The following is a 23038-nucleotide window of genomic DNA, read 5'->3' on the forward strand; positions in this document are numbered from 1 at the left end:
GCAGAGAGAGAGGGAGACACAGAATCGGAAACAGGCTCCAGGCTCTGAGCCATCAGCCCAGAGCCTGACGCGGGGCTCGAACTCACAGACCGCGAGATCGTGACCTGGCTGAAGTCGGACACTTAACCGACTGCGCCACCCAGGCGCCCCCAGTCTGCGTTTTAGAAAACTGCCTTTAGGAGAATTATTCCTTCAGTCAATTGATCACTCAGTACATTCTGGGTGGAGAGGTAAGGTGTGACAGGTTTTCAGATAACTGGCTTACCTCCCAGCATCACAGCAATTTAAACTCAAAGAATATCCAGAGATCATCCAGTTTGGGCCCCCTTTTCACAGGGAACCCGAGACCAATAAACCAAATGGGCCTGTGCGTATCAGAGCTGGCGTTAGAACTCAGAACTCCCGATTCCCAGTCAACAGCTCTTTCTAACAGACTAGGGTTTATAAGAGAAGAAAAAAGGAAGGCACTCAAAAAGAAGTAGCAAGGCCTGCCAGAATCTCAAAGTGCTTATTATACAATGAGAGAAATGCTCATAACACGGAGAATGAAATCCTAGCATAAGAGGGTCTCTTAGACGTTTCCAAGTTTCTTTCTCACATAAATGAATAAGGCACTGTTTGGGGGTGTTTAACAAGATTTCCAGTAAGTCAAACTTTGTGTGCGTGTGGAGATAGCAACTGAAATGGTTCCCCGGATTTTATATTCTGCAGAAACTCTGGGTCATCTTGTAAAATTTGGGATTTTTTTTCTCGGCTACGTGGAGCATCTTAGTGATAGAGGTTCAGTATTCTATTACTATTTGGAGCGTCTGAGTGTTTCTGGCTCCCGGTTTTCTTATTACCTCATCTCTGCATGTAACGTACAATACACAAACTCACTGTGTTTACACTGAGATAAAGATGCCAGAAAGACTCATTTCCAGTTTGCCGGGAAGAAGGGGTAAAAGCAAGATCCAACACCACGGTAATTGCCACTAAAATAAACAGGGAGCAAACTCTGAGTTTTCACTTGCAGCAAATAAGTGTAATTTCCGGGTGTGAGACAGAAACCTTTTAAATGCAATGGTTTGTGTAACAGCTTTTAGAAGGTGCACTTTTCACCATCAAACAGCATAAAATGCTCATGAGGGTAATCAGCATTGGATGGCAGGTTTACAAGCTTTCCGCGACGTGCACCCTTTATCCATGTTAAAATGTTTCGCAATTACCTCGTTCCGTATTCTGTTCACGCTTTCTTTTAAAAAGATTTTAAAGCCGTTTTGTACAAATGCAACTCCAAAACCAACCATATTGCTTGACTTCTTTACTCACTTGATGCATACTGTTGGTTTTTATTAACTCACAAGTTGTCCACAGCTGGTTTACATAGAAGTGGTACTTCTGTAATAGCAGAGGATATTAAAGCAAGGTAGGAGCTAACGACCTCCTGATATAACCTACTCAAAAATGACGCCTTCATGTAACCGTTCCTATGAAGGTCATATAAATGATTTTCCTGTTGTACCAAAATAGTAAGCTAACAGTTACGTATTGGATTCAAAACCACATACAAATATGTAATCAACATCTCATGGCTCGTTTTTCACACAAACCAGATTTATAAGGATGGTGTTTTCTGAATGCAACTGAAAGGCTATTTACGTGCGAAAACTCCGTTCCTTTTCCTTACAAGGTTCCTTGACCTTGAATGATAGATCCTTTTCAATTAAGGTAACAGTACAATGTTTTAAAAATGTAGGCTAAAAAAAAAAAAAAATCATTCTTCCTCACTCTCTCTTTCCGTCTCTCCCTGTCCCTTTCTCTGTCTTCTCTCCCTCTCTCCCCTACCTCCCATTTTCCCCACTCTGTTCCACCTTCCTAGAAGTGAGAATCGAGTGAGGCCTACATTTAAATAGGAGCCACACAACAGCCTCTCCAAACTGCACTCAGTATCTAAGCTGAGTCAGCAATATAGCTTCATGATACCAATCATTTTTTTTCTTTGAGATTATTTTTGGGCAACTTAACAACTAATTTTGACATTAACCGTAGGCTTGACCTTAGTTACCGCGCTTCAACACTGACGCCAACAGTAACAACTACACTACTCTTCACTTCTTATAGATAAGCCACATGGCCGAAGTATTTGGTATATCAAAACAAAGCTTCTTGTGAAATCGGATCACCAGGGCTGAATGTTCCTGGCTCGTACTTGTCCGATGACAGTAGAACCACGTCATCATGAGACCACTAAAGGTTAACCCTAGTCATGATGCATTACTTTCCTTTATGTGGCTGTGTTCAGAGCAACTTAGGTTCAGAGACTCTAAGTTAGGACACACCCTTCAAGGTAAGGACCTTGAGCCATTGACTGGGCCGTGATCTATCTGCTTGAATCACTATAATAAAGCACTTACCACACCACCTGACCAGGGATATTACGCACTGCAGGGTGGTGCTCTTAGAACGACCCCCAGGTAACTCTACTTATTTTGACGAACACAAATAGTAATGAGCAAGAGAAAGGCAAAAGAAGCGAACAGCTTAATAAGGACAGATTTATTAATTCATTTTGTCATCTTTCTTTTTTGAGCTGTCTCTAAATCAAAATACCACTTTCCAGAGATAAATATATGGAGTGAAAAAAGGTACATAGGGTGGAGCAGGCATTTCAGAAGCTCAACAGTGGTTGCTCCAAATGCAAGCAGGCCAGTGGAATCAATGAGTCCTGGAGGTGGCTTCTAGAAACGCAATGCTCTTGCAACAAAAGCTATCGCCTGGCTCGGAAACGTAAGAGGCCATCCATTTTTTTAGGCATGCCAACCCCATTACAGAGTTATCTTTAGAAAGAGAGGGAAGTTTATGACTATCTTTGAACTTCCAGAAAAAAAAAAAAACCTACAAATTTCTCACTTATTAAATTATTGTTGCTGGCAACTCTACTGTAAAATTCATTTCTCTTTCAAACTGAATATTAATAAAGCCACCATCAAGGCTGAAAACCTGTGTTTATTATTTCATGCGAGTTGAATAGAAATCAATAGAGGGAGAAAGAATAGGGCAATTTTTTAAACATACAATTCTAATGTGTTTTATATTGATGAATCTAAAAATGGTACTTCTTACGCTGGTTCTCAAAGCGTGGGCTTTACATATATGTAAATTCATCTCGGTTTAACAGGAAAAACCCCGAAGCCCAAAAGACCCTTTCCTTGGGAAATACAGAAAATACACAAAGTTCTACAAAATCTGTCACTGTATAGCAACATCCAATTTTTTTCGGTTACAACCCCTTCTAAAAAGAACTTTCCCACAATGAAACATCTGTATCTTAGAAGAATGTTCTTAAAAACTTGTTAAAGCATCATATAACACACACCAAGCAGAACTTTTTAAGTGCAATTTACCCAATAAATTATTTTGTTGAAAAGTATGAATAAGACTGAACAATAACTAATAACTCATAATTTAAGTGATTAATGTTCCTCCCCAAGAGCAGATCATCAGACTATTTTTTTGCCTGGGAGTTAAATTTATATTTTAGGGATATCACATTATAGCTTGTGATGGGAGCTGCTCAGGAGTGAACTCTTTGGATTTGAATTGTTCTTTTCATTCGGGATTTAGATTATACTCTTTTTCGTGAACAGGTTTAACTTGAGGGAAAAAAAAATCTCAATGCAGAAAATTATCTAAAAGGTACGGAAGATCCTGGGACACAATTTCTTTGAGGAATTCATCCACTGCTTCCCTTTCTTCTTGCTTTGAAGACAAGGAACAAATACTTCCTGAATATGGATGTCACCTAACAGTTCACTGCTTTAACACCTTCGGAGTCAAGAGAGTTGGAACAAATATAAGCTAAGTTCTGCAGAGCTGGAGAGCAGTTCTGCCAGCAACTGTGAGGAAGGCTGCAAGTGAAAACCCTTTTATGCTTTTCTGCCTAGTATCTCAGCGTGGGAGGATGAATACTAAGTAACAAATTAGGAAACAGAAAAAAAAAATGTATATCCTCCACCTAGATAAAATGAAGAAAGGTAAGGCTGGTGTTTGGGACCCAAAAGATTCTCCAGATTAATCAGGATTGTTTTATTCCGTCTTCAGTTCCTTACTCACATCCATTTTTTTTTAAGTGACCATTTATTGAATGCCTACAACTAAATTTAATACTTTAATTCTCAACAACCTTGTAAAATGTGTTGCTCTCAACTTCGTAAAAATGGACACTGAGGTCCTCTGAGACCCAAATATTTTAAAGTTCCACGATTCGTAAAAGACACAACCAGGATCCACATGGAAACTCCACCTGACTCTAAAATCTACGCTCTTGCCATATCCCCTTCCACTTACAAGCTTGTGTTCCCCATGCTTCCACGTTAATGGAAACAAATTTGAGTTTCAAATTTGAAAGCTACCACCCGTATGAAATGGCACTCTTTTTAAAAAAATTTTTTTTAATGTTTTTATTTATTTTTGAAGGAGACAGACAGAGCATGAGTGGGGGAGGAGCAGAGAGAGGGAGACACAGAATCCGAAGCAGGCTCCAGACTCTGAGCCATCAGCACAGAGCCCAACGCGGGGCTCGAACCCACAAACCGTAAAATCATGACCTGAGCCGAAGTCGGACACTTAACCAACTGAGCCACCCGGGCGCCCTGAAATGACACTCTTAAGACTAAAATCATGCCCCTACAATATCAGCGAGACATTTACAAACAACATGGACTTCTTTAGTATTCATTACACGTGCCAGTTTGTAAGACTCAAAGATATATTTGCCATCTTTGCAAAAGAGCACATTATATGAGATAGGATTTTCATGGGTTCAAGAACAGTTCCCAATCTATTTAAGAACAAAACTAATAAATTATTCTCACCACTTACGTCCAACCCAAATTCAATAAATATTCATTTGCTAACTGCCACTAACGTTAGATGCTAGAAAAGACGGCAAGATGAGGAAATCATTAAATTCCCTGACCGCCTCATCTTTTATCTTTCCCTTACAAAGACTTATTCTCTTAAGACACATCCTTGTCCTGCTGTGTTTCACTCTGCACACACTGTCCCTCAAATGATATTTTGCAGTTTCAATGTTCACTTGTACACAAGTGACATATGCAAATCTATTTATGATGATTTGCAAATCCATTCTCCCAGCCCCGACTTCTCAATGACCTAAATTCTGATCCCATCATATGAGCCGTCTCTTTGCAAATGCAACACAATGAGATCTGTGACATTCACACTCATACCCACCCGCTTGACCTCTCTGACCCCTCGACCTCTCTCTCTTTGTCAATTCCTAGAAGATAGTGACTGTCCCAGCCTCCAGCCTTCATGGAACTTTCTTCACTGTCTAGGTCTCCTCTAAACTCTGAACCTATTTGGTTTAATTCTCAGACTCATTCACAGCATGCTCATCTATAACAATGTCTTCCCTACATAGATACAAACATTTCTAGGTCTAAAGGACGTTTACATCTCCAGAGTTAATTGGCTGTGAAAATCAACTAAAAGCACTTACTGAGGGGTTGGGCAGTAACCTCCATAATCCTTACATGGCAAGTGTTTCTGAAGTCCAACAATTGCCCAACAACCTAACTAGGTGCTTTATGACTACTACCCTGTATAATTTGGACAGCTGACATGGAAAACAAATGCTGTATGAACAGACAGAACAACAGGTGATGACTGCTACCCACATTCTAGGCATAAAACAGGATGGTTAAATAACTTGCCCAGCATCACACATCTAGCAAGCAACTGTGCTGATTCGAATCAAAGTCTAGCTGACTTCCAGACCAGGGTCTCTCACATGATGCTATGTTGGGCCTGTTTCTGCCATTTACTGAAGTCACTTTAACCTGAGCCTCAGTTTTCTGATCCAGAAAAAGAGAGGATGTTATCAGTGCTCCTAGAGGAGGAATAACAAGCCAGTAGGACGGCATCTGAAGCGAGGCACTTTTCCAAGTTCCCGCATATGCACTAAACATGATTCCAGTATGGTCCTCTGTCCCATCACCCCAACTGCTGCTAAGGATCACTGGCTTTTCTTATACTACACATGAAAGGGTATAACATTATATGAAAGGAGACTGTGTTGAGTTCAAGAAGCATACTGTAAAATCACAGAGCAACCACTGAAAGAATAAAACAAAGAGGTATCACAGTAAGCCAATAAAGGAGAAAAGACGAAACCATAAAATTACTCAAGGAATCTGAAAGAAAAGAGCAAAGAGAACCAAAGAATAGGTGGGACAGATAAGAAAACAAACAGCAACATGGTAGAGTCAAACCTACCCATATCAATAATCGCATAAAATGTAGTTTAAATAAACCAACGAAAAGGCGGAGATGATCAAATCAGAAAACAAAGACCAAACTAAATGTTGTTTCTAAGAAATCCAACTTAAATATAATGTCGGGGCACCTGGGTGGCTCAGTCGGTTGAGCGTCTGACTTCAGCTCAAGTCATGATCTCACGGCTTGTGAGTTCAAGCCCCGCGTCAGGATCTGGGATGACAGCTCAGAGCCTGGAGCCTGCTTCAGATTCTGGGTCCCTCTCCCTCTCTCTCTCTCTCTCTCTCTCTCTCTCTCTCTCTGCCCCTCTCCCACTCATGCTGTCTCTCTGTGTCTCAAAAATAAAAATAAGCATTAAATATAACGTCACAGGCTAAAAGTATGAGGAAATGAGGGGCACCTGGGTGGCTCAATTGGTTAAGCATCCAGCTCTTAGTTTTGGCTCAAGTCATGATCTCACAGTCTGTGAAATCGAGCCTCGAGTTGGGCTCCTGCTGACAGCACAGAGCCTGTTCAGATTCTCCCTCTCTCCCTCTCTCTCTGTCCCTCCTTCGCTTGCGTGAGTGCTCCCTCTCTCTCTCCCCCTCAAAAATAAATACATAAACCTTAAAAAAAAAGAAAAAGGGTATCACTTCTCGGCCTTTTGGCTAATATCAAGGGTAAAAAAAAAGGGGGGGTAAGAGGATTTAAAAAGACATACCATGCTACATTTTAATACCAAACAAAATAAATTTCAAAGCAGCAAATATTACCATGAATAAGAAAAGCCATTTCATAACGATATAAGAGCCAATCCATCAAGAGAATCTACAACCCCAAATGTTTACGCACCTGTTAGCAGAACTTCAAAATGCGTAAAACAAAACCTGACTGAACCGAAAAGGAGAAATGGCAAAATGCACTATCATCGATGGAGATTTTTAACACTCATCTTTCAGTAATTGATAAAACAATAGACAGAATCAGTAAGGATATAGAAAACTTGCGCATCACAACCAACCTGACCTAATTAACATTTATGGAACATTACACCCAACAATCACAGAACACGTACCCTTCTCAACTATACACAGCACATTTACCAGGACAGATCATATTCTGACCACCAAATAAGTCAAAGAATTCAAATGTTATCAAGCAATTTGATCACAACAGAATTAAATTTGAATCAACAACAGAAAAATATTGGGAAAATCACCCAATGCTTAGAAACTGAATAATTGACTTCTCAATAACCCATGGGCGCGAGAAAAAATAAACAAGGAAAGTAGAAAGTATTTTAACTACATTATAAAATAACATGTGATAATTTATGAGATGTCTTACCACCCCAATACATACGAGGGAAGGGAAGGAAAAAAGAGGAGTCAATGATTTAATCGACCAACAGAGTTTCAAGTAAGCAAGATGAGAAATTAAGAATAAGAGAAAGGATCATGAATTCATAAAATATTAGATCTGGAAGAATCCTAGAAATCTTTCTAAAATGTGTAAACTCACAAAATTTACAGAAGAAACTGTTCCAGGAAGAACATATGATTTGCTTAATAGGATTTATAATTGTAAATATTTAAAAATGAGCAGCCTTTGCTTGGAGCTACACTATCCAGATATCTGTGTTCTTTAAAGGCCCATTTTCACCTAATAAAAGCAGATAAAGGTTTTGTGAAAACAGATGTGCACATCTGTTGGCCTGTGCCTGACTACTGCGAGCAATCTGTCAGTTCTCTGTATTTGAACACAGAGCATATGACATTTCAGAGTACTGAATTCGCAGTCCACCTGGCCCAAATTCATACTCTGGCTTTACCCCAACGGGTGGCCATGACGTTGGGCAAGCTATTTAACTGCCAATGCCTCAGGTTCCTCCACTGCAAGACAGAAATAAACCATAAAGTGAGAACACCTCCTGAAGTGTTTCTGAGGACCAAACAACTTAACGCCTTTTGTGGGCTCACAACAGCGCCTGATAGATAGCAAGAATGCAAAACGTGACAACTATATTACACCATTGTTTTATAACTACTGGAAGCTTATTAGTCAAGACAATGACTCTAATTTTTTTTAATTAGGTGACATCAATTAAAATAGGATATCAGCACAGAAAAATGGGTTGCTTCCAGTTCATAACTGTTAAAAAAAAAAGAGAGAGAGAGAGAGAGAAAGAGAAGCTTAGAAATTATTTGAAAGCCGGTGTCAAAACAAAGCTGGGGCAATTTCTTTTCAAGGCAAGAGACAATGATCCAATGAAAACTGATCTATGACGTGAAGTATTTTTGGATCAACCAACAAGTTTAATACTATCACATGTGAGATGATATTGAAGTTAGGCCTAACCTGCCGCCTTCAACTATTTCTTCTAAGTGTGTTCCATTCAACCAGAATTTATGGATTTGAATATTATAATTTTTAGAAGACAAAACATTGATTTCTAAATTTGTTTTTAAATAGATAAAAGGCAGCATTCAGCAGTGTATCATTTGAATGGATTCCATTTGGTACAAGAAAACAACAAAATAAATGTGGAACACATTTCACATTTTTTATTTTATGCAACTTCAATGCTTTCAACGCTGCATATATTACTAAAAGCACAAAAATAGATGCTGTACTATCAAATTATAAAGGATACCAAATTCATATAATTATACTTTATAATTTCTTCCAAATTCAAAAGGACAAGCTCTTTTCTTAATTAAAATAATCTCGTACGTCTTATGTGCTCTGCAGAATAAGGTAAAACAAGTATGTTTTTACTAAGTATCTCCAAAATTTTCTATTTCAATAAAAACTATTATTTGTAACACGTGCTCTGTTTTTGACAATGACACTGCAGCTGCCTCAGCTGGGCTGAATGCGAATGAGCCTGAATCAATATGGTAATAAAATAACAAATAAGCCTGACTTTAGTCTACTGTGTTGAGAAGTAGGTGGGTAGATGTTCTACACCTTTAATAACAGACATAAAACTTCACCTACAACCTTAGTGTTTGTAAGACCATCTTCCACTTCTCATCCCTGACACGCACTTATAAGAGACACCTGTTCCTCTAAACTGCCTCTCTGTCTCCCTTCATCCTCAGTCACCAGTACTGAATTCAAGTTCTCTCCACATGCACGGCGCCTCCTTTGAGGTTTTTTTTTTTACAATGAACCATACTGACCAGTAGCTTTCCCCAGTGGAAGAAGTCTCAAGGCCAGGAAAACACTCGTGCACAGGCACAGTACTAATGGGACATTCTGCGGTTCACTAAGCCCAATGCCTACGGAGAGGACGGGGCAGAAACCTGAAAACAGCAGCCCACAGCAGAGGAAGAAAGCTAAGATGATTCTGAAGGCTGAGTGTGGTCATCATTTATCATCATCTTCAAATACTGAGGTAAGCTGGACCATTTATGGAATTTTTACCTAAATTATTTTATTTGATTCTCACAACAGTCCTAGGAAGCCGGGGCATAGATATTTTTATGGAAAACTATATATTTCGTGGGTGAAGAAACTGAATCAAGAAGCTTGAAAGACTTGTCTAAGGTCACTTTAACCAGTAAGTGAGCAAGAACTTGGCTTCTATTTTCCTCCAAACTAACTGCAGATTCCAGAGTTATTCTGCCACTTTGCTGTATCACATATAGAGGAAGGCGGAGAGTTGCACTGACAGGAGGCCGATCCCACAGTGGGCAGATTCAGCAACTATCCCTGCAAACCACTGTATTTTTCTCTAATTGCCTGTAACCGTCAGTCCCATCCCTTCCCTAACTTCCCCAGCCTCTTTCATTCCTGGTTCTTCTCTTCAGACAACCCAAGACATCAGAAATCATTTTGTCCATTTAAATCCCTTAGATCCTGATCTGTGCAACCAAAGATACCCCAGAGCCAACCCTGAAACCAGCAAATGTAGATCCTTTTCTTTTATGAAGTCTTGGGGCTACATCAGAAACTGGCCTAAGGAGTAAAGAAATCTGTGGAAATCAGAGGTATATATTCATCCTATGTGCATAAAAAGCAGGCAGACCACAAATAATGGATATAAGGTCTCCTGCATCTGGCCTGACTGCCCCCGATGTGTTCTGAACTCAGAGATTGCGTTGTCTGGTGGAGTACGTCAAAACCCACTATGTGGAAGATGCTAGCAAAAACAATGGAGATGAAACCCCCAACGGATCAAACGCACTTGCTTAGAGAGTACTGCTTTTGCTTCAGAGCTTAAGATCCTCTTTTCACTTAAGACTTAAAATAAAATAAACTTCAATATAGAAAAAAAAAGGGGGGTGGGGATATGTAAAGAGCCAGACATCCAACTCCATAGAGATAACCACTGCTAACATTTTCTAGTCTATTTTATGAAAATATAGGACAGAAGGAGTATGCATTTTTAAAGCAATACCTAGTGCTTGGTACTGTACCGAAAAGCAATGGATTGAAACTCTTAGCATTCCAAGTCTTTCTCCAGTGGGAAGTCATTTAATCACCCCACTAACCCAATGACCTAAGTACTATTACCCCTATTTCACAGATGGGGAAACCAAGGCATGGAACTTGTTCACTCTAGTTGTAGAGGGGCTATAGGACCCAAATGAAATACAGAAACTAACCCTGAGAGAGTCCGTTTGTCTTCTTCACACATTTCCTTCCACGACATTTTCTCTTTGTCTCTGCCTCTCTACTCTTCTAGTGCCTGCACCACGCACACGAGAGCCTGTCGCAAGGTCAACTCCAGCAGATGACTTGGGCCCATCGACAGGATATATGGTCCTGTTGATGGGAACTATTCACTCCAAAAGCCAAAAAACAAAAACAAAAACAAAAACAAAAAACCTGTGCTTTATTTCTGGAGAGAAAATAAAAGAAAGGAAGAATTTACCGAAGGAAACCTGATTTATTCTTTGGAATAGAAAAGATGCCTAAGAAAGGGCAGAAGCAGCTACAGAAAGAACCAGAGACACGGGAGGTTGGAGAAGAGCAGTCAGTTCATGGGATTTACTCCAGGTGAAACAGGTTCAGCGAAACCATCCCGGCATATGTACCCCTCCCCCGAGAAGAAGACGGGTCTTGCTTCAGCCCACTTGACCTTTCTCTACATTGCTGAACTGGTCCTGAAATCAACTTGGGTTTTCGGTGGTGGCGGTGGTGGCAGGAGAGGCACATGTTTGTGTGTTTGTATTTTTTAAAAAAAGATGTCTTGAAGTCTAAGGCAAAAACACAATGAGTATCTTGCCCCGGCATGGAGTGGATCTGTCCAACCTTACAGGATTCTGAGTTTACGGAATAAGTGCATTTTGAATTGCTAGTCAGTGAAGGAAAAACCCTGTAAAATCTTATCAGAAGCAACCTCTTCTCTACTCCTTGATGCTAGCGGGAATAAAAGATCTTCTAAGAGATTTACAGATCAAATTCAACAACTCGAATCATCCATCATGCTAGTTAAGACAGCTCCATAATAAATCAGATTTATTTACTTGCTTAGGAAGCAAATAGCACATATTATAGAGTGAAAATATGATATTCGAGAAACCAAGAGACACTAACTGAGCACCTGCTATTTGTAAGGACCTGTTATATATGACACATTAAGAGGCAAATGGTTTTACAAAAATGAATAGCTTCAAAAGGAGAAACATATTTCAGAAATGTGATTTGTACATGATTTCAGGATGTTGCCTGACCGAACTGTTACAATGGAAATACATTAAAAACAAACACACATACAAAAAAAAAAAAGAAAAGAAAAAAAAGCTCGGCAAAAATAGTACTCTTGTCAGAAAGCTCTAAATCCACAAGAAGCATAATAACTCTGAGAGGATAAAAAATGAAAACAGAAGTTCTTTCCTTCTTGTAGGACCATACTCCAGAACAGGCAAACATACCCTCTGGATGACTAGAGACTGCTTTCCTGACATCAATTTGACTCCATCTCAACATATGCTAAGAATTCTCTTCAGCTTTAAAAAAACAAAACCAAACAAAACAAAAACACAACAACAACAACAACAAAAAGCGAGTGGATGTGCATAAGCTAGAGTCATTATCACACGCTGCAGTCGGAATGTGAAATGGTACAACCACTCCAGAAAGTACTTGGTAAGTTTCTTCTAAAGTTAAACAGACACGAATCACATGACCCAGCATTTCCACTCATAGGTATTTACCCAAAAAGAAAACAATAAACACACTTGTCTGAATAAAGGCTTGAACACAAATGTTCACCGCAGCTTTGTTCATAATAGGCAAAAACTGAGAACAGCTACACATCCATCAGTAACAGAATGAACAAATTGTGGTAAATCCATAAAATTCATAAAAAGACTAATCAGCAGTATCAGCAATAAAAAGAAAAGAACTACTGATGCAACATCATGGAGAGGAATCTCAGCAACGCTATGCTAAGCAAAAAAAAGAAAAAAAAAAGACACATAAGAGTGCATACCATGATTCCATTAATGTGGAATTCTAGAAAGCGGATCACTGTTTGCCCAGAGCTGTGGATCATAGGTGGGCATGACATTGAGTAGGGGTGCAAGGAAGCTTCGTAGGGTATGAAAATGTTCTACATCTTAAAAACTCAACAGTGTTAGAGGCTATATTTCGTGTGGGTATTGTATATAATACGTGTACTTCAATTAAGGTGAACCAACATAACAAGAACGAAAACGTGGAAGTCACATATTCCGAAGAGGGAAGTAAATATTCCCATTACAATAACTGTACTGTTCAGGTCACGTTAAGGGAATGGTGTCTACTTCTATGAACATGTTAAAGACAAGTGAAAATTAAAGAAGTTTAAGAGGAAGGGAAGTTCAATGGTGAGTGTATCTGGCAACGCTGTCATAGGTGAGCAGTGATTTGAAGCGTTTACGCTGGTGACAGGACGATGAAATAGGGACATATAACCGCCCTCCTAAGCAGGAAGTGCTACCTTCTAAGGGGAGGAAATAGACTCGTACTGGGCGGAAGATATACATACACAGATTCTGTCCTCCATGTATAGAGAAGCCAATTATTACTCTAATTAAAATTCACACTAAAAATCAAACCTCACTTCTTGCGTATTTACTGTATCCCAGATACAAAGGCATGTGAACCTTCTCAGAAAGTAGTTACTGAGTTCTTATCACTGAGCTCTTCCTGGAGGGCATACTGGAGAGGGCGGGAGAGAGCATGGCAGACCGGATGCCCTTTAGGAATCTTTCTGGAGTGTATCGTGTTCCCTTTACAAAACAAAGTAAATTTTCACGATTTCAAATGGCTCACCTTTATAGGTGTTACTCGTACCATGCCTTTCACATCTGGGTGTTAATAAAGATTTCTCAAATTAAATTTTGCTTTGCTTTTAAAAATACACTGCTATTCATCCCTAGCATATCCAATGGGAAAATAAAATATACTTTAGAATGATTCACTTTCAGATGAAATTTCCAGTATTACTGACAATCCCCCCCCCCCCCACCCACACACACACACACAAAACAATCTGCTGACACAGGAAAAGGTAACAAGGTATGTGTCCTACAGACATTAACATGACCGGCCAGGAAAATTGGGTTGTTTCCTGCTGTCGGGGGAAGAGTTCCCTAATGGTAGGATCGGGAGAAAAGTTCAGACTTACAGTGGATAATGGCATGTGTGATGGACATTAATCACCTCCCTTCACATCTACTCTCTGCTTTTCTTTTCTCAGAACCTCCGGGGATCCCCCAGGTCCCCAAGAAGTTAACTCCATCCACCCTTCACTCCAGGGATGCAACACACAATCCATCATACAGCAGTTAGGACTTTCCACCATCATAGCCACAGCGACTAGGTCTGAGGAGGAGGTATGACGTACACTGGTCGAATCAAAACAAATTAACGGGATTTTTGTCAGAAATACGGAGACATGTATTCTTTTTCCCAGGGGAGGTAAATATGGGAACAATAAAACTGAGGAGCTATCCTAGAAGCTGTCTCAGAACTGAGACAGGAATACCAGAATGCAACCAACACCAGGGAGCAACAATGAAGAAGAAATCGAAGTCACCGAGCCCTGGTGACTTCCAGGTATATAAAACTCTAAGAGAGTACAGGAAACCTGGATTCTGATTCTGCTGTGTGCCTCTGAAGAGTGGTGACTTCTGCTCTCAAAACAACAGTATTACTGGCTGAACATCCTGAATTTTTGTCTTACGGGGAGGATTTTCAGGACAGCTTGAGGGGGGTTGCAAAGCCCTCTAGTTCGGCAGGATCAAACCTCTACCCTCGTCTTCCCTGTGAGGTCTAGTCTCAACTTGTTAGGGCGGATGTAGAGAGTAAGCCTTACGCCACGACACCGTTGCCTACTCCTAAGGTGTGGACGTTTCGGTTCGACCACATTTAGAATTCGGGACTCCCATTCCTGTACAGCTTTCTCCTTTCTGGTGCTCTGCTCCAGATCCCAGCGGCACCAAGAGCCTGAGACTCTGATCTCTGCCTTCTCAGTTCAAGGCATCCCTGTTGCTGCCTACATTCCGTACGTATCCCTGTGACATAGACAGGAAACTGTCGGCAGAAAACCAGGGCAAACATGGATCCCTTCTTATTTAAAAAAAAAAAAATTTAATGTTTTTACGTAGTTTTGAGACAGAGAGAGAGAACATGAGCAGGGGAGGGCCAGTGAGAGTGGGAGACACAGAATCTGAAGTGGGCTCCAGGCTCCGAGCTGTCAGCACAGAGCCCGACGCGGGGCTCGAACCCACAGACCCCGAGATCATGACCTGAGCTGACGTCGGACGCTCAACCGACTGAGCCACCCAGGAGCCCCGGATCTCATCTGAGCTTGCCTTCTTTTTTTCTCAATAATCACAGTCCTGCACTGCCTGTTGTCTCTGCGTAAGACCAGCTGCCTCATATATTTTCTTCAGTTTTATCACCGCTCATGGAAGGAGGGTTAGACGAGGACTAGCTACTTTATCAAGGCCAGTTAACAGGAGTTCTTGTCCACGTTATTTTTAATGAATTCTTGTTTTCTCTCATTCTCTTCATCTGTATTTGTCTTCTTCTCTCCCCACCCTCAATTTCCATAATTTATGGTCCTGAGCTAAGTGCACCTACAGTGATAAATAATTCTGATACAGTATCTTATGACTTCAAGGCCTCGTAATTGGATGATGGAACACTTTGAAAATCTTAACGTGACCCTAAGTTCTGCAGAGTTTCCAAAGTTTAAGCAAAAATGTTTTAAGTGTAATTTTAAAGGCCTTTCCTCCCATACTTATTTTTTTTTTCATAAATATGAAGAGTGCAATCAAAACCCCAGCAATACCGTGCTACCTTTCACATTTCGTATTTCCTTTGTGGAAGTATATTTGCTCATTTCCTTTTAAGGCAAAATAAAAAGAACAGAAAAACTTCAAATTATCAGAATTATCTTCATTTCCCAGTTTCTCAAGTTGTCCCAATCTCAACCTTAACAAAGTATAAATGTCTTCCTAGCTGTAAAGACTGTGGAAATAGCTACCTGTTTCCCAAATAAGTCAGTTAAATGAGAAATCAAACACAATATTTTTTTCAAAAAAAGTAAAACAATTATATGAAATGGTTAGACACACAAACGGAGAATTTTTTTTTTTTTTTTTTTTACACCAAGCATGAGTTTCTCAACTTATTTAGATCCTTGATATGCTAACACAAACAAACGCTTTAAGATAGAGCTGACTTATCCATCAGGCACAGTGCCTACGGCCCATAACGCTTTCAGGGGCCCACAGCAAGTTTTGAATTTCTTTTAAAATCAATCAGAAGAACAACTAAAAATTTAGAACAAAGAAAATGTTTAGCATTTCTTAATATATTTGTCTTTAAACCCACAGTCATTAAATATTGCTACAATTGTGTGTGTACGTGTGTGCGGGCGGGGGGGGGGGGGGGCGTTGGCGGGGGAAGGACATCAACTGGCAACTATTTTCAGATCTGCTGGGAACCTCAATTTCTCCACAGAACCTGACTCGTCTGATTTTAGAATACGAGGCTCCCCAGCATTCTTCCGTTTAAGGTCCTGGAGGTGCTCATCTCACCCTTAAACCATTTGCCTCTTTCTAGTTTGCCTGAACTGAATTTGAATTCACTTGTAAAGTGATGGGATAATTTGGGGTAGATAGTACTCTGGGTAGCTGGATACCTCCAGGGTCTCTTTTAAGTTACTGTGTATCTTCCTGGCTGCTTCACATCCGGTTTACATTTGCTTTCTACCTGGACTTGGTGTCTCTTCCTATTTCAGAGCCCTCAAGCTCTTTGGAGCACCCCACAAAGTCACCGGTTACTGTCTAAGCAGTCCTGTCAACCCAGAGCCCGTCTGCAAAGCCAAGATAACAATCACGCTGAGAACCCATAAAGTCCCAAAACGAAACTGACTTAGGTTACCAGTTTCACCCACTTCTCCAGGTTCTCCTATTTGATCACTCATGGGTGCTCAAGCCAGCGATGCTTTGTATTCAAATCATGACTGTATTGTTAACAATAGAAAGAGTCTCTCTGGGGACGCCTGGGTGGCTCGGTCGGTTCGGCGTCTGACTTCGGCTCAGGTCAGACGATCTGGCGGTTCGTGAGTTTGAGCCCCGCGTTAGGCTCTGTGCTCACAGCTCAGAGGCTGGAGCCTGTCTCTGATTCTGTGTCTCCCTCTCTCTCTCTGCTCCTCCCCCTCCTCCACGCTCGCTCGCGCTCTCTCTCTCTCAAAAATAGATAAATGTTAAAAAAGAAAGAAAGCAAAGAAATAACCTATCTGTCCACAGTGACTACCTTGGTTTTCGATGAGAGAAAAAGGCATTTTAAGAGAACAAGATGATGTTTTCAATAATGTTCAAGAGAAACCTAACAAGCAATCTAACACTCAGGATACCTAAAAGCAGAGTGCTATGGATTGAAGCTTGACATGAGAGATGGACAGCATCCAGGGAGCTAAACACTGAATCTCCTTAGATCCCTTTGTTTCAGGGAAGTTCAAGTAGTTCATCAGAAGACTTAGATCCAGGGTTCCAGCCCCATTACTGGTGCTAAAACACTGCTCATTGGCTAAACACCTGACTTTCTTGAGCAGCATCAGTTTTCTTATACATCCGGTAGACCTATAAACAGACGTCTTGGCGATGTCTGAAATACCATTAGCGTCAAAGAAACAATTTGTGCCTCAAATCACTCGGTAAATTTTTTTTAAAAAAACTAAGTAAACTTATATTTATTATATTTTTTTAAAAAACGAAGTAAACCTATTACTTTTACTATGTCACCGTGCCACCAACATTCTTAAACCTCCTAGGCCTGCTCTCCATTCTTCAAGAGGGGATCCGTCACAAAGTTTGATCAGTCTTTGGATCTTTAAATATTCTTTACATATCAGGCTTCAGCGTGTGTCATTTGCATTACAGATGACAGGCTCATCATGTGTTGAACCACTGTTTTTCAAAAGAATTCAAATACAACCTATTTCATAAACTTTTCACAAACAAATACAATTTAATCTCTGTTGTGCATTCTAAGCCATTTGATTATACTGTAGATAATAGGGCAGCACATTCAGTCTCTAAAGGGTCAAAACGCAGTTGAGGCTTTGTGGGCCCATCAAGTCCCTGTCACGACTCCTCAAATATGCCAATGCAGTATGCAAGCAGCCACAGACAGACAATACACAAATAGACGTTGGTGTCCCAAAGAAATGTGATTTACAAAAACCAGCTGGCTTTGGCCTGGAGGCTGCAGTTTGCCAATTCTGCTCTAGAACTGTCCTTTTCAATCCTTACTATATATCCTAGTAACATGGGATCCAAATGCAGATTCTGAGTCAGTAGGTCTGTGTAGAGTCTGAGACTCCAGATTCCTAACATTCTCCTAGTTCAGTGATGATGATGCTGGCCAAGGCCTCCTATTTTTTGAGTAGCAACATTCTGATAAGCTCCATGAGAAGAAGGGATCCATCTAACTACTGTGTAGCCTCAGTACCCAGAACAGTACCTGACGCATAATAAAGCAAATATTTAAGGCACAAATGAATAAACAAAGAATAAGCTTCTAACAGAATGTCACACTCTGCCTTATATCGTGGCTGTGTGTCACCGAATCTTCCTTATGTTCATCCTAGCTTTTAAGCCTACCAAATCAAACAGTCTCTTTAACGTGGTAGGTTTTCCAATAAATGTAACTGAGCTAAATCACACTCTTGGTGCATGTGGACGGCACAACAGCTAGTTGTTACAAATTCATTCCAAAGTCTTCTATGTTTCGTCCACAACAGTCACCTTTTCTGAAGAATTCAACACTCCTTATACTTCAATGCCTTTATTCGTAAGAGTTTCCCTGTTAGAAACACCTTCCCCCAATCCATCAAGTAGAAACATAAAAGTCTTCTCTTTGGAAAACGGGGCAAAGAGGAAATGGCCTTACGCCCCAAGACACTTCCCCACTCCCCACCTGCTCCAGATGTGCTTCCCACATTTTCATCATTTACACGGATGTGTCTCCGTCTGGGCTGGTCACTCCAACTGATTAACCAAATGGTGGTGGTGGGAGCCATAGTTGGTCATGTGCATCTGAAATTAAATTTATGGAGTACGAAGAGGGAGAGACACACAGATAGAAGCAAACATAAAAGGGGAGGAGTACACTACCTAGGTTCCTAATGGCTTTACTAACGGCAGATCCCATCCAGTTCCTCACAAGCCCACGCCGTTCTTTTGGATTGCAGGAGTTATCCTAATAACCTTCCACACTTCTGTTTTCAGGTAGACTGAAGTAGGTTTCTGATACTTAAAACTAGTAAAAGTATGTTAAAAATACAATAGTGTCTTTCTAACTGAATATATCCAGTTAATAAAGACTATACAAAAAAATATATACACAGACAACGTGTCAAAATTGCAAAAGGGGAAAATGTTAAATTGAGGAATCAAGGTTTTTATAACCAGAACCTAGTAATCAAAGGTCTGAGTACTATTAAACATTCTATTTTTAGTGAAAGGATAAATGTTATCAACAGATAACAGTATCGACGTGAACACTAACATATCCTAAAAGAAATAAATACTTCTATAATTCTTCCAGGGAAAAAGCTTCCCTCATGGAGCCTTTGGTTCCAAGATTTTTCAAAATACTTCATTCCAGGGGACTGATGCTAACTACACTTCACAAAGTAAAACATTAACAAATATTGGAAAGAGCCGATTAAGATGACAAATATTTCTTTAACCCAAAAGAAAAAGGAAAGAGAAAAATTCTAAGCAATATTTGGAATAGAAATGAACTTTAGAAGGGAGAAAGGGTAGGAAATTATCACATCCAAGTGGAATTCTATTACTCAGACATTCAGGGAAGAAGATGTAAAAACCAATGTGCTTGAGCCAACAAACTCCCTAAGAACCTTCTGCAAACAATCACCTCAAAATATGAATCAATTCTGCTTACCCCTGCAGCCAACTATTCCTACTTAATTTTTTATGTTAATTCCAGTTAGTTAACAAACAGGATAGTATCAGTTTCAGGCATATGATACGGAAATTCAACAACTCCATATATTACCAGCCGTTCATAACAAGTACACTCCTTAAACCCCATCACCTATTTAACCCACCCCCCACCCCTCACTTAATTTTTTAAAAAATAATTTCTAATTGAGCAATCCTCACGTCTGTTAGGAAGTTAAAATGGAAATGACAAAATCCTAGCAGTTTGCTTTTACAGCACGATTCAAAGTAGCCATTATTTTCCAAGCAGCAAATGAAAATGTCAAAAACATTCTTGCTGTAGATATTTAGTTGTTTTCTGCCAAATTAATGAAAGGAAAATATTGCACTTTGAATTGGTTAATTACCATGAATCCTTCTGCAAAGGGCTCCTGCTTGCGGAATTAAGCCAGCTCAAGTTGGCACAATGCCCTAATATTCACGGAGACTAGACTATAGGCTCCACTGTACTCAAGAGACATTTAGTTTTTGGCATCCGTTCATCAGCTTACAAACCATCAGTCGGAACCACTATAGACACTCAACTGTCTGAAGTAAACAGGGCAGAAAGCACCTGCATTTAATAGGGATGTACCACATTCTGCTTCTTTGAAATTTTAAGAGCTAGACTTAGAATGGGGAATGAACAAGAATACCCTGATTTACATAGCTTCTAGAAATTAGAACTACTTCAACAAAAATCCTCTAGCGACAAAGCTACTCCAAGGAAATCCTCTAGGAACAAGGCAACTTCAGGAAAGGAGGAATCAGGAGTTCTTTTTCCTCAGTGCTAAGGACAGGGTAAACAGAGCTATTCCAAGTATGGGCCTCATGGGAGTCCACACAGACAGCTCATATCTCACCATTTCCTAGGATTCAAGATAGATGAATACTGATTTTACCTATTTCCAAATGTGATAAAATAATCATAGCATTATCCAAGCCTAACCACATCTTTTCTTTCTCCCATCTTCATGCCGTTCCTTTCTTTACAGAAATTATAAAGCCTGGAATACCCTCTTTCCGTGTGGATGATGCACTGAGTACGCTTCTTCAAAACTGAAGAGGAGCATGTTTCTTGGCTTTTCGAAAAACATAATCCACCAAGCCGTTTATTTGGTGAAGAATGGGTAGAGGAGATGAATGACCCAACGCTAATATCATCCTCAATGAGGAAAAACCGAGAGCTTTCCCCCTAAGGTAGGGAACAAGACAGGGATGTCCACTCTCACCACTGTTACTCAACATAGTATTGGAAGTCTTAGCCTCTGCAATCAGACAACACAAAGAAATAAAAGGCATCCAAATCGGCCAGGAGGAGGTCAAACTTTCGGTCTTCACAGATGACGTGATACTCTATATGGAAAGACCAAAAGATTCCACCAAAAAACTGCTAGAGTTGATTCATGAATTCAGCAAAGTTGCAGGATATAAAATCAACGCACAGAAATCGGTTGCATTCCTATACACCAACAATGAAGCGACAGAAAGAGAAATCAAGGAATGGATCCCATTTACAGCTGCACAAAAAACCATAAAATACCTAGGAATACATCCAACCAAAGAGGTGAAAAATCTGTACGCTGAAAACTATAGAAAGCTTATGAAAGAAACTGAAGAAGACACAAAAAAATGAAAAAGATTGCATGCTCCTGGATAGGAAGAACCAATATTGTTAAAACGTCAACACTACCCGATGCAATCTACATATTCAATGCCATCCCTATCAAAAGAATGGGTAGAGGAGAGATGCAGATAGAAAAATAACTAATGATTTATCTCTCTTTTTTTTTCCTTTCTCCCTAAATAAAATGGAAGAAAACAATCCAAATCAAGGCAGATAAATACTGGTAAACCTAGGAATGCAAGCTGCCTTCTCAAGATGCTCTCCATATGGTCCTTAGAAGTAAGCACCCCTAGGCTTTCTGGGAGCCTGGCACCTTCTCACACAGAGTCTTCCATAAAGGAATGGAAAGAGCACAGAAGCCAGCAGTCGATCCTTAAAAAGGTCATTTAGCACCAATTATAATTTTTTTTTTAAATTTTTTTTTCAACGTTTATTTATTTTTGGGACAGAGAGAGACAGAGCATGAACGGGGGAGGGGCAGACAGAGAGGGAGACACAGAATTAGAAGCAGGCTCCAGGCTCTGAGCCATCAGCCCAGAGCCTGACACGGGGCTTGAACTCACGGACCGCGGGATCATGACCTGGCTGAAGTCGGATGCTTAACCGACTGCGCCACCCAGGCGCCCCTATAATTTTAACTATATTAACATTTAAGTACTATGGCAAATGTAAAACCAGCAAGCAATTTTTTAGGACAGCAAAATAACCCTTATAAATCTCTACTCAAAAACTCTTAGAAGACATTAGAAAATCCAACTTTGAGAAACTGACATAATAAGTGTGTATATATATATATATATATATATATGTATATATATATGTATGTATACATATATGTATGTGTATATGTATGTATGTATAGGTGTATACATATGTGTGTGTGTGTATATATATATATATACATTTTTTTATATATATATATTTTATGTATATATATATATACACATTTTTTTTAGGTTTTTTTAAATTTTTTTTGAGGGTGGGGAGAGAGGGGCAGGAAGAGAGAATCCTAAGCAGGCTCCGCACTGTTATCACAAAGCCCAACATGGGGCTCGATCTCAAGAACTGTGAATCATGACCTGAGCCAAAATCAACAGTCAGCCGCTTAACCAACCGAGTCACCCAGGAACCCCTATATTTACTTTTAAATAAATTGATGCTAACCCAGACAATAATGAGAATGCTTAGAGTTTAGAAACCATGAAACAGTATATAAATAAACCAACAAAAGAAGGTTAAAAAAAAAAAGGATAAAAAGGGAAGAAAGAACGGGTAAGACAAAGAGAACAGCAAGATGACAGACTTACAAACTGGATCAGTAATCATAGTAAATGTAAATGATCTAAACACTCCAATTCAAAGGCAGATATTATCAGACTCCTAAAAAAGCAAGATCCAACAATATGCTGCTTTTGAGAAATGTAACTTAAATATAGGTGTAAATAGTTTAAACAAAAGGACCAAAAGGCATATCATAACAACCAGTTAAAAATACCCAGGGTGGCTATACTAATAGAAAAAGAAATTTAGTTCGGAATAGAACTATTGCCAGGGACACAGAGGATAATTTCATGATATGGAGGTTGATTCATCAAAAGAATGCAATATTCTTAAATGTTTATGTACCTAATAAATGAGCTTCAAAATGCATGAAGTAAAAACTGAAAGAAAGCAAAGGTATACAATATCC

General features: G+C 39.8%; 1 protein-coding gene across 12 annotated transcripts in view; it reads right to left on the minus strand.

Moving 5' to 3' along the window:
• Nucleotides 1-23038, minus strand: part of RFX3 (regulatory factor X3) — a 288688-nt gene that overhangs the window by 172601 nt on the left and 93049 nt on the right. The window contains exon 1 of one of the 12 annotated variants that reach the window (XM_047830026.1): nucleotides 10875-10896. The exons of the other annotated variants lie outside the window; for them this stretch is intronic. The gene's annotated coding sequence lies outside the window, so the exon portion shown is untranslated. Of the gene's footprint in view, nucleotides 1-10874; nucleotides 10897-23038 lie in introns of those variants that run through there. 12 annotated transcript variants of the gene reach the window in all.

The sequence above is a fragment of the Prionailurus viverrinus genome, chromosome D4 (genome assembly GCF_022837055.1).
Source record: "Prionailurus viverrinus isolate Anna chromosome D4, UM_Priviv_1.0, whole genome shotgun sequence".
Taxonomy (NCBI): Eukaryota; Metazoa; Chordata; class Mammalia; order Carnivora; family Felidae; genus Prionailurus; species Prionailurus viverrinus.